Here is a 13,663-nt window from a genome sequence, read left to right on the forward strand (position 1 = left end):
GTACTGTGTGCAGTTCTGTTCTCCAAATTTGAGGAAAGACATTCTGGCTATTGAGGGAGTGCAGCATAGGTTCACGAGGTCAGTTCCTGGAATGGCGGGATTACCTTACACTGAAAGACTGGAGCGACTGGGCTTGTATACCCTTGAATTTAGAAGACTGAGAGGGGAAATGATTGAGACATATAAGATTATTCTGGAGGCAGGAAACATGTTTCCGCTGATGGGTAAGTGCCGAACCAGAGGACACAGCTTAAAAATACGGGTAGATCATTGAGGGCAGAGATGAGGAGAAACATTTTCACCCAGACAGTGGTGGCTGTGTGGAATGCTCGGCCCCAGAGGGCAGTGGAGGCCCAGTCTCTGGAATCATTTAAGAAAGAGTTGGATAGAGCTCTCAAGGATTGTGGAATCAAGGGTTATGGAGATAAGACAGGAACAGGATACTGATTAAGGATGATCAGCCATGATCATATTGAATGGTGGTGCAGGCTCGCAGGGCAGAATGGCCTACTCCTGCACCTATTGTCTATTATCTATTGACATCTGTCTTATATCTATCACCCCTTAATTTAAAGCTATATCCCCTCGTGCTAATCATCATCATCTGAGGAAAAAGCCTTTCACTGTCCACCCTATCTAATTCACTGATCATCTTATGCTGGCCTTCTCTCTAACAAAAACAGTCTCAAGTCCCTCAAACTTTCCTCAAAAGACCTTCCCTCCACACCAGGCAACATCCTGGTAAATCTCTTCTGCACCCTTTCCATCTGAGAATGCACCCTTTCCATCCTAACATCCTTCCTGTAATGTGGCCACCAAAACTGTATGCAATACTCTAAGTGCGGCCACACCAGAGTTTTGCACAGCTGCAACATGACCTCATGGCTCTGAACCTCAATCCCTCTATCAATAAAGGTTAACACAATGTATGCCTTCTTAACAACCCTATCAACCTGAGTGGCAACTTTCAGGGATCTATGCACATGGACACCGAGATCTCTTTGCTCATTCACACGACCAAGAATCTTACCATTAGTCCAGTACTCTGTATTCCTGTTACTCCTTCCAAAGTGAATCACCTCACACTTTTCTGCGTTAAACTCCATTTGCTACCTCTCAGTCCAGCTCTACAGCTTATCTATGTCCCTCTGAAACCTGCAACATCCTTCTGTCCACACTGTAATGTAATCTAATCTAAACTGTCTACAACTCCAACTACCTTAGTGTCATCTGCAAATGTACTGACTCATCCTTTTACGCCCTGGACCCAAAACAGACCCTTGTGGTACACCACTAGTAACTGAACTCCAGGATGAAATTTCCCATCAACTATCACCCTTTGTCTTCTTTCAGCTAGCCGATTTCTGATCTCAACCTCTAAATCACCCTCAATCCCATGCCTCCATATGATTTTGCAATGCCCTACCGTGGGGAACTTTATCAAACACTTTACTGAAATCCATACACACCACACCAACCACTTTACCCTCATCCACCTGTTTGGTCACTGTCTCAAAGAACTCAATATGGTTTGTGAGGCATGACCTACCCTTCACAAAACCATGTTGACTATCCTTAATCAAATTATTCCTTTCTAGATGATTATTATAAATCCCATCTCTTATAATCCTTTCTAACACTTTACCCGCAACTGAAATAAGGCTCACTGGTCTATAATTACCAGGGTTGTCTCTACTCCTTTTCTTGAACCAGGAGACAACATTTGCTATCCTCCAGTCTTCTGGCACTATTCCTGTAGACAATGACGACATAAAAATCAAAGCCAAAGGCTCTGCAATCTCCTCCCTAGCATCCCAAAGAATCCTCGGATAAATCCCATCCGACCCAGGGGATGTATCTATTTCCACACTTTCCAGAATTGCTAACACCTCCTCCTTATGAACCTCAATCCTATCCAGTCTAATAGCCTCCATCTCAGTATTCTTCTTGACAACATTGTCTTTTTCTAGCGTGAACACTGATGAAAAATATTCATTTACTGCATCTCCTATCTTCTCGGACTCCACGCACAACTTCCCCATACTGTCCTTGACTGGCTCTAATTTTATTCTAGTCATTCTTTTATTCCAAAATACCTATGGAAAGCTTTACGGTTTTCCTTGATCCTACCTGCCAAAGATTCTCATGCCCCCTCCTGGCTCTTCTTAACTCTCTCCTGGCTAACTTGTAACTCTCAAGCGCCTAACTGAGCCTTCATGTCTCATCTTTACAAAAGCCTCCTTCTTCCCCTTCACAAGAGATTCAACTTCTTTAGTAAACTACAGTTCCCTCGCTCGACCACTTCCTCCCTGCCTGACAGGTACATACTTATCAAGAGCACACAGTCGCTGTTCCTTGAACAAGCTCCACATTTTAATTGTACCCATCCCCCGCAGTGCATCCTAAAACTCACCTAATTGCATCATAATTGCCTTTCCCCGAGCTATAAATCTTACCCTGCAGTATATATCTATCCCTTTCCGTTGCTAAAGTAAACATAAGCGAACTGTGGTCACTCTCACCAAAGTGATCACCTACCTCCAAATCTAACATCTGGCTGGGTTAATTATCCAGTATCAAATCCAATGTGGCCTTGCCTCTTCTTGGCCTATCTACATACTGTGTCAGGAAACCCTCCTGCACACATCAGACAAAAACTAACCTATCTAAAATACTCTAACTATAGCGTTTCCAGTCAAATATTGAAAAGTTAAAGTTCCCATAACAACTACCCTGTTACTCTTGCTCCTATCCAGAATCATCTTTGCAAAGCTTTCCTCTACATCTCTGGAACTATTCGGAGGCCAATAGAAAACTCCCAACAGGGTGATCTCTTCTTTCCTGTTTCTAACCTCAGCCCATACTGCCTCAGTAGATGAGTCCTCATCAAACGTCCTTTCTGCCATTGTACTACTATCTTTGACTGACAATGCCACACTTCTTTTATCACCTTGCCTGTTCTTGCTGAAACATCTAAACCCCAGAACGTGCAATAACCATTCCTGTCCCTCCTCTATCCATGCCTCCAAAATGGCCACAATATCAACCCATGCTGTAAGTTCAGCCACCTTATTCGAGATGCTCCTGGCATTGAAGTAGATATACTTCAAACTTCTTGCCTGCTGGTATACTCTTACGACCTTGAAACCTTATTTATGACCTCACTACTCTCAACCTCTTGTACACTGGAGCTACAATTCAGATTCCCATCCCCCGCTGAATTAGGTTAAACCCTCTCGAAGAACATTAGCAAATTGCCCCTCCCCCAGGATATTGGAACCCCTCTGGTTCAGGTAAGCTTAAAGAAAGATAATTACAAAGGAAGGACGGCAGAGTTGGCCGGAGTGGACTGGGGAGGGAGTTTAGCAGCAAAGATTGTTGAGGAACAGTGGCAGATATTAAGAAAATAGTTCTTGCCTTACAGCAAAGATAAGAGCTTGGAGGAGCAGAATCATGTCTGCTCTGCCATTCAATCATGGCTGTTATGTTTCTCAACACCATTCTCCTGCCTTCTCCCCCTAACCCTTGATCCCATTACTAACCAAGGATCTATCTGGCTTTGTGTTAAGGACACTCAAAGGCATATTCCAGTGAGAAAGAAAGTTTCTAGGAAGGGACTAAGCCAACCACGGTTAACCAGGGAAGTTAAGGATAGCATCAGATTAAAAGAAAGAAACATACTATGTGGCAAAAAATAGGGTTAAGCCAGAGGTTTTGGAAAACATTTAAAAACCAACAAACAAAAATTGAAAAGGGAAGAGGGAAAAAAATAAACCTGTAATAATATCAAGTAAACCTGTTAGTAATATCAAGATGGATTGCAAGCACTTCTTCAAATACGTAAAAGTGGAAGACAGAAACCAAAGTAAACATTGCCCCCTTAGAGAATGAGGCTGGGAAAATATTTATAGGGAACCAGGAATTGCAAAAGAGTTTAATAAATACTTAGCATCTTCACAGTAGAAGACACCAATAGTATTCCAAAATTCCTACAGTTCCAAGGGGCAAAACAAGGAGTGGAAATATCACTGCAGAAAAAAAGTGCCAAGGAAAATGAATCTCAAGACCAAAATGTCTCTAGGATCTAATGGGATGCATCTTCTGGGGCAATTAGGGATAACCAATGTTGCCCATCTGCCATGAATTAATTTAAATCTAAGAAGATTCACTAGACTAACACGAGGTATGGAGGAGAGGTTGAGTAAATTGGGACTCAATCTCTACATTGGAATATAGAAGAATGATTGGCAACTTTATTGAAACCTACCGATTCCTAGAGGACTTGACAGTGTAGATGTAGAAATATGGTGGAAGAATCTAGAACCAAAAGACATAATCTTAATAAGGGGTTGCGTATTTAAGACAAATGAGAAGGATTATCATCTCTCAGAGAGTTGTGAATCTGTGAAATTCTTTGCCATGGAGGGCTGATAATGCTGGATCATTAGGTTTATTCGAGGCTATAATAAATTTATAATCAGCAAGGGAAATGAGGAATTTATGGGGAAAAAGCAGGAAAGTTAAATTAAATCACCAGCCATAATCTCATTGAATGGCAAGGCAGTTTCGATGGGCAGAAAAGTCTACTTCTATTCCGTTCCTCTGTCTTATGGTCTTAATAATTACATGAAGCAGGTTTGAGGAATCTAAAGAAAGTATTAGAAAACAGGCTTATTTGGGGAAATTTTTATCTAAGAAGTACCTGTAAATCTAAATGACTTTTGTTTTTGAATATTTGTAACAAAGAGCAAACAAAGAATTTGAAGGCAGTAAACATTGCAAAATATGGAAGACTGGCTCAATAATACAGATAAACCGTTGCTGTGACTTGAACCCTGAAACTACAAAAACTTATAAATACTGCAAGTTTGCGCACCATTTTGAAAGTACTTTGCTGCAATTTTATTTATTTTTCTTCAAAAATACAGGAAAAAAGGTTGCTTTTAAATTTATATACATCTGCTTTCTAATCTTGTGACTGCCTTAACAAAAACTGGAATTGCTGGCAACTCTGGCAATACCTGTGGTAGAGTTAATGTTTTGAGTCTGGTGACTTTTCATTAGAATTGATAACAGCTAGGAAAATCTGATATTTTTACTAAAATGAGGTTTTGGAGGTAAGGGAGATGGGAGAAGGGAGAGGTTAGATGCAGATAGAGGTGGAGCCCAGAGAGAGAAAGTTATGAAAGGGGTAGGTAAACAATGGTTGGCAGGCCAGGACAGAAGAGAAGCTGAATAAGTGATAATGAGAGCTAAGGGCAGCAGAGAATGCATAGTCTGTGTTGAAAGCAACCCATTTAATGTGATAATAGGCCTGAGAGTTGGAGAAAATGGGTTCGCAGTGCTAAAATCAACCCATGTCATAACTGGACTGGGTGTGGTTTGGGTTAAAAAAAAGAAAGATGGAATCAGGCTCTAAAATTATTAAACTGTTGAGCCCCAGAGGCTGCAAGGTCCCCAAGCAGAAAATGAGATGTTGTTCTTCAAGTTTGTACTGAGGCTCGCTGGAACACTGCAGCAGGCCTGAGACAGGAATGTTGGCATGGGAACACAGTGGTGTGTTGAAATGGCAGGCAACTGGAAGTTCAGGGTCATTTTTCTCTGCAGTTCTTTGTTTGATTTGCTGGTAACTGCTTTGACTGATGTTTGCACTACATTTCATCAAATTCTACCCACAGGATCGCTGTATTTTTTTATTATTCATTTATGGGACGTGGGTGTTGCTGGCTGGCCAGCATTTATGCAATCATAATCACTGCCACAATGAAACTTCATTCCAGCAGCAACTTACACGACTACACTTGTGATTGTGGTCGTTTAATGAGAAAGAAAGAACTTTGATTTTTTAACTCTCTGAAATATCTTCACTCATCCTTCATGATTATCGCAGTTAAGTTTCACAAAATTGAACTAACTACCTATCGTTAAAGTTTAAAACACATGTAAGTCTGGCAATGAACATAATTTTCTGCTGCTTTGAATTTCTCTATATGTGTAGGTTTCCAGTCACTCTGGCATGTATGAAATATTTAGCCAATTTGTTTCTGTCACACAATCGTATCTTGGTAAATCCAAATAATTCAGAAATAAAACCAAAAATTTCTGGGGAAACACAGCGGCATATTCGGCAACATATGTGGAGAGAAAGCAGAGTCAACGTTTTGGGTCCAGAGAAGGGCCTGAAGAAGGGTCATAGAGTCATAGAGATGTACAGCATGGAACAGACCCTTCGGTCCAACCTGTCCATGCCGACCAGATATCTCAACCCAATCTCGTCCCAACTGCCAGCACCTGGCACATATCCCTCCAAACCCTTCCTATTCATATACCCATCCAAATGCCTTTTAAATATTACAATTGTACTAGCTTCCACCACTTCATCTAGTAACTCATTCCATACACATACCACCCTCTGCATGAAAAAGTTGCCCCTTAGGTCTCTTTTCTATCTTTCCCCTCTCACCCTAAACCTATGCCCTCTAGTTCTGGACTACCCCAGCCAAGGGAAAAGACTATGTCTACTTATCCTATCCATGCCCCTCATGATTTTGTAAGCCTCTATAAGGTCACCCCGCAGCGTCCGATGCTCCAGGGAAAACAGCCCCAGCCTATTCAACCTCTCCTGACAGCTCAAATCCTCCAACATCCTTGTAAATCTTTTCTGAACTCTTTCAAGTTTCACAACATTCTTCCAATAGGAAGAAGACCAGAATTGCATGCAATATTCCAACAGTGGCCTAACCAATGTCCTGCACAACCTCAACATGACCTCCCAACTCCTGTACTCAATACTCTGACCAATAAAGGAAAGCATACCAAACGCCGCCTTCACTATCCTATCTAGCTGCGACTCCACTTTCAAGGAGCTGTGAACCTGCACTCCAAGGTCTCTTTGTTCAGCAACACTCCCTAAGACCTTACCATTAAGTGTATAAGTCCTGCTAAGATTTGCTTTCCCAAAATGCAGCACCTCACATTTATCTGAATTAAACTCCATCTGCCACTTCTCAGCCCACTGGCCCATCTGATCAAGATCCCATTGTAACCTGAGGTATCTTTCTTCGCTGTCCACTACCCATCCAATTTTCGTGTCGTCTGTAAACTTACTACTGTACCTCTTTTGCTCATATCCAAATCATTTATATAAATGATGAAAAGAAGTGGACCCAGCACCGATCCTTGTGGCACTCCACTGGTCACAGGCCTCCAGTCTGAAAAACAACCTTCCATCACCACCCTCTGTCTTCTACCTTTGAGCCAGTTCTGTATTCAAATGGCTAGTTCTCCCTGTATTCCATGAGGTCTAACCTTGCTAATCAATCTCCCATGGGGAACCTTGTCGAATGCCTTACTGAAGTCCATATAGATCACAGCTACCGCTCTATCCTCATCAATCCCCTTTGTTACTTCTTCAAAAAACTCAATCAAGTTTGTGAGACATGATTTCCCATGCACAAAGCCATGTTGACTATCCCTAATCAGTCCTTGCCTTTCCAAATACTTGTACATCCTGTCCCTCAGGATTCCCTCCAATGACTTGCCCACCACCGATATCAGGCTCACTGGTCTATGGACCTGAAATGGCACAGCAGGTCAGGCAGCATCCAAGGAGCAGGAGAATCAGGAAGAAGAAGGGTCATGCCCGAAACGTCGATTCTCCTGCTCCTTGGATGCTGCCTGACCTGCTGCGCCTTTCCAGCAACACATTTTCAGCTCTGATCTCCAGCATCTGCAGTCCTCACTTTCTCCTATGGACCTGAAACATCAATTCTACTTTCTCTCCACAGATGTTGCCAGACCTGCTACATTTCCTGAGCAATTTCAGTTTTTATTTCAGATTTTCAGCATCCACAGGTCTTTGTTTTATTTCACTGAATAATTCAGTATACATCTAGCCCCAGAAGACATGCCAACCTATGACAGATTAGCATTAAGATGGAGAATTTACCATGACACTCTCTTTGTTTTTACATGAAGTGAATGGTGGTATTTTCCCATTTACACACTATGTCCAGAAACAGGAACATTTGGTGGACAGAAACCTTCAACATGCCATGGTCAGAAAGCCTTCCAGATATTAAGGTCATTTGGGCACCTGATCAGCTGCTGGATGATATTCTGCTGGAATTACAAATTTGAGCAGTAAGTCCCATCTGCCTAGAGCTACTGATGAATCAGAGGCTGTGGCTAAGTGAAACTGGAGGGACCCAACTCCAGACTGACCACGTGCCTGCTGATTTACCACTCAGGTGGGCTGACTCTCGTCTTGAGCTGAAATTGAGCCCCTTAAGTGGTTATTCTTTGAACATTTAAGGGCCTTAAGCAGCAGCAGCAAAATGAGAACACCCTTAAAATTCAAAATAATGACTCACTTGTGCCTTAAATACACAAGCAATCATAGTTTCCCTTCAATGTTCTTGCTATGTTTTGATCCATTTCTTTGGATAGCTTAATTTCTAGAAGCTTATTTGCATAGTGCACCACTGACTGGACTCCACCTCATCATTCTTTCTCCGGAAGATTTGAGGCTATTTTTCAGGCTCCACCACGAAGTATTTTTCACATATGGTGAAACCATGTTGCCCTATATTTATGTCATTTTATAAATATAAGCTTTTAATTGAAGGAAACGTCAGCTTCATTTCTGTCCCCTTATTCATTAACATGTCATGAAGCCAAATCCACAATTTTTTTACCCGCATCTGAAAACAGAACTGTCAAACATCTGTGGTACCAATCTGTTATAATATTCATCTGAAGCAGAGGGTAGATGGCATGGTCTTAGTAATGTTAGTGGGCTAATCTAAGAGATCCAAGCTAATTATCTGGGGGACTACGGTTTAAATCCCACCATGGCAATAGGTAGAATTTAAATTCAATTAATTAATAAATTTGACATATGATTTCATCTCAGTGATAATTACTATGATAACTATCATGAATTGTTGTAAAGATCCATCTGGTTCACAGATACTCTTTAGTGAAAGGATACTGCTATCCTTACCTGATCAGACTTGCATGTGATTCCATACCCACAGCAAAGTGCTTGACTCTTAATTGTCCTCTGAAATGACCAAGCTACCTACTCAGTTCTAGGTCAATTAGGATGGGCAACCATTGCTAGCTGGGCCAATGTGGTCCATATCCTATGAAGAATCTTTTTAAAAAGAATGGTTTCAAGTAAAAATCTCATTCACTTATATTTTACTCATAAAAATAAATACTAATTATTTTGAATTTGTTTACTACAGAGTGATAGATTGTCCTGTTGCCTTGATGGATGAATGCTCCCAATTGTTTACTTCCTTCAATAGTGTCTGGGATGACCGATTTTATCATCCAAAAGAGTATTGTCGGAGAGGAAACTGCCAGGTAGCAAAGTTTCTGAACTAGGTTGAGGGAAATATTGTTGATTGTGACTATGGAGTCTTAGAATTTATGGCTGAAGAAGATTGATATAAAATCTCTGTCATTTTCAGATATATTGGAAGGTCGATACGTTCTGAGGCTTGAGCAAAGCAATCAAAAAGCAGCTTGGTGTCCTCTGAAGTGTGTGCTAGGAGAGCACAGTTTTCAGCAAACAGGGATTCATTTGATAGCTGTTCTGTGATATTCATGAGAGCCTGGAGTGTTTGCAGATTGAAGAGGTTGCCTTCTGTCCTGAACAGAATGCACACTTGTACGTACAAACCTTTGAGTGTATGCAAGAGCATGGCCAGAATATAAATAGCAATTAAAACTGAAGCTTCCTTCATGCTATTGGTGACTTGAAAAGCATTTGATGAGGCATCTTCCTGCATCATGGCATCATAGAATGAGAAGACTATTTTGATCATTTTTTTCAGGGCAGCCATATCTGCACAACACCTTCCACAGCTCTTCACAGGTTACCTTGTGAAAGATTTTGTTGAGTCACCAAATACCATATAGAGATCTGAAATAAAAGGAAGTATTGGAGAAATTCAGCAGCTCTGGGAGTGTCTATGAAGAAAGAAACAAAGTTGATGTTTTGTGAATGTTTTCTAAAGAATGCCATGTAGAGGTTTTGTCCTGTTTGTGGTACTTTTGTTGAATTTTGTATGCCTCAACTATCTTGTCAATTGGTTCTCGTTCAGGGCAAAAGCCACATTGTGATTCTGAGACACCAATAATTAGTTATATCCTCTCATTTTGTTAAATTGTCAAATTAGGTGCTAAACTTCCAGTTTCTGACTCCAAATAATTAATTGTACAAGTTCCACTTTCTTCAGTTCAGGAAGACTTAACTCAAATCCCTGTTTTCTTTTTTTAATCACTTTTTAATCCATTCTACAACCTAACCACTGACCCCAAATGCCCTGATCTTTATCAAGCACTTCTTAAGTGGCATATTTCATTGCTGTTATTTCCTATTTGTTAGTCTGTTGACTGAGATTTAGCTCCTTGGTATTTTTGCTGTTTTAGTATCAACCCCAAGAGCTCATTATGTTTATCCCTTTTATGTATGTTAAGCACCAACTCCGCTTTTGAGGCATTGCATCTGTTTACAAAACTTGGGATTCCATATGACCATTGTGATTTCGTAAACTTCTCTCTTTTGGATTGCATATATCCACCAATACTATCTTAAGTAACATAAACAGCATACTGAAACAATGCTGTTGCTTCTGGTCATCTTTGGGATATCACCTTCTCCTTCAACCTATTTTTCTTGCACACATAATCATTATCTACTGAGCTTTAATGGCTCTGCGTTCTTTTATACAGTATCCATTAAAAGTGCTGGTTTCACTTTCGGAATACTCTCCATCATGGACAACTGTCATGATGCTAAATAGGACAGACTTCAAACAAATCTAGCAACTTAAAACTGGGTGTCCATGAGGTGCTGTGGGCTACCAACAGCAGTAAAGTTATATTCCAGCACAATCTGCAGCTTCAAGGCCTGGTATATTCCCCAGTCAACCATCACCAACAAGCCAGGGAATCAACTCTGGATCAATGAAGAGTGCAGGAGAACATGCCAGGAACAGACTAGGCACACCGAAAAATTAGGTGTAAATCTGGTGATGCAGCTAACAGGACTGCTTATATGCCAAATAGCAAAGGCAGAACTAAGCAATTGCAACCAACAGATCAAACCTAAGCTCTGCAGTCCTGCCACATCCACTCATGAATGGTGTAAAAACAGAAATTGCAGGAAGAGCTCAGCAGGTCTAACAGCATCTGTGGAGAGAATGCAGAGTTAACATTCTGGGTCCTGTGACCTGTCTTCAGAATGTTTTGAACTGGTATATATCTGACAATGTGGAATTGACCTAGGAAAATCCTGCACGTAAAAATGTAATCCAGCCAATTACCACCCCATCAGTCTACTCTCAATTATCAGTAAAGTGATGGAAGGCGTCATCAACAGTGCTTTCAAGCAGCACTTGCTCAGCAATAACCTACTTACTGACACCCAATTTGAGTACCAACAGGGCCATTCAGCTCCTGACCTCATTGCATCTTTGGTCAAATATGGATGCAAGAGCTGAATTCCAGAGGTAAAATTGACAATAGTTGACATCAAGGGCACATTCAACCGAGTGTGGCATCAAGGAACCCTAGGAAAACTGGAATTAATGGGCATTAGGGGCAAACTCTCTGCAGTTAGAATCATATCTGTCAAATAGGAAGATGTTGTAGTTGTTGGAAGTCAATCATCTCAGCTCCAGTACATCTCCACAGGTGTTCGTTGATGAGTGTCCTAGGGCCAACCATCCTTAGCTGCTTCATCAACAACCTTCCCTCCGTCATAAGATTAGAAATGGGGATGTTTACCAATGAATGATTAATGTTCAGCACTATTCACGATTCTTCACATACTGAAGTAGTCCATGTTCATATAGAACAATATCTGGACAATATCCAGACTTGGGCTGACAAGTGGCAAAAAACTTGCAAATGCCAGGCAATCTAACCACTGGCCTCTGTCATTCAGTGGTGTTACCACCCACAGTTAGCTTACCATTGGCCAGAAACTTAACTGGATTTGTCATATAAATACAGAGGCTACAAGAGCAGGTCAGAGGGTAGGAAAGCTGTGGCAAGTAACTCATTTGACTCCCAAAAGCTTGTCCATCATCTTGCTGCTATCACTTGCTGCTTCTGGTGTCCACTATCTACAAGGAACTAGTTGCAATTGTGATGGAATACTCCCATATATCTGCGTGGATGCAACTCCAACAACACTGAAGAAGTTTGATGCCATTCAGGCCAAAGTAGCCTGCTTGATTGACACTACACCCACAAGCAACCACTCTTTTCCAACTAATGCTCAGTAGCAACAGTGTGTACTATCTGCAAGATGCACTGCAGAAATTCACCAAAGATCCTTAGACAGCACCTTCCAAACCCATGACCACTTCTATCTTGAAGGACAATGCAGCAGGTACATGGGAACAGTATCACTCGGTGAAAATCATGAGTGGGTTTAAACTAGCTCAGCAGGGGGATGGGAACCTGTGGTGTAGTTCCAGTATACAGGAGGATGAGAGTATGGAGGACATTAACAGGACTTCACGTCACAGGAGTGTGCTGGCAGACAGCAAGCTGATTTGAAGTGTATCTACTTCAACGCCAAGATTATCTGATATAAAGTAGGTGAGGCAGGTACCTGGGACTTCGATGTTGTGGCCATTTTGGAGACATGGATTGAGCAGGATCAGGAATGGATGTTGCATGTTCCAGGGTTTAGATCTTTCATTAAGATCAGGGAAGGTGGTAAAAGAGGGGGAGGTGTGGCTTTGTTAGTCAAGGACAGTATAACAGTGGCTGAAAGAACCTTTGATGACTCATCTACTGAGGTGGTATGGACTGAGGGTTAGAAAGAGGAGAGGAGAGGTCACACTGCTGGGAATTTTTTTATAGGCCTCCACAAAGTTCCAGGGATGTGGAGGAGAGGATTGGCAAAATGGTTCTGGATAGGAGTGAAAGGAACAGGGTGGTACGTGAAGAATAAAAGGATAACTAGGGTAGGAATAGGGCCAGTCAAAGATAGAAGTGGGAAGTTGTGTGTGGACCCTGTGGAGATCAGAGAGGTGCTAAATGAATATTTCTCATCTGTTTTCACTCAGGAAAAGGAGAATATTGTAGAGGAGAAGACTGAGTTATGAGACATTAGACTTGAAAGGATTGAGGTTAGTAAGGAAGGAGGTGTTATCAATCTTAGAATGTGTAAAAGTAGACAAGTCCCCTGGGGTGGATGGGATTTATCTGAGAATTCTCTGGGAAGCTAGGGAGGAGATGACAGAGCCTTTGGCCTTGATCTTTGAGTCGTCATTGTCTACAGGTTTAGTACCAGAGGACTGGAGGATTGCAAATGTTGTGCCCTTGTTCAAAAAGGGCAGCAGAGATGACCCAGGTAATTATAGACCAGTAAGCCTTACATGTGTTGTAGGAAAAGTTTTGGAAAGAATTATAAGAGATAGGAATTATAATCATCTAGCAAGCAACAGTTTGATTGAAGATAATCAACATGGTTTCATCAAGGGCAAGTTGTGTCTCACTGAGGTTTTTGAGAAGGTGATCAAGCATGTGGATGAGTGTAGCATAGTTGATGTGGTATACATGGACTTCAGTAAAGCCTTTGATAAGGTTCCACATGGTAGGCTGTTGGAGAAAATGCGGAGGCATGGGATTG

The sequence above is a fragment of the Chiloscyllium plagiosum genome, chromosome 1 (assembly GCF_004010195.1).
Source record: "Chiloscyllium plagiosum isolate BGI_BamShark_2017 chromosome 1, ASM401019v2, whole genome shotgun sequence".
In the NCBI taxonomy this organism is placed as follows: domain Eukaryota; kingdom Metazoa; phylum Chordata; class Chondrichthyes; order Orectolobiformes; family Hemiscylliidae; genus Chiloscyllium; species Chiloscyllium plagiosum.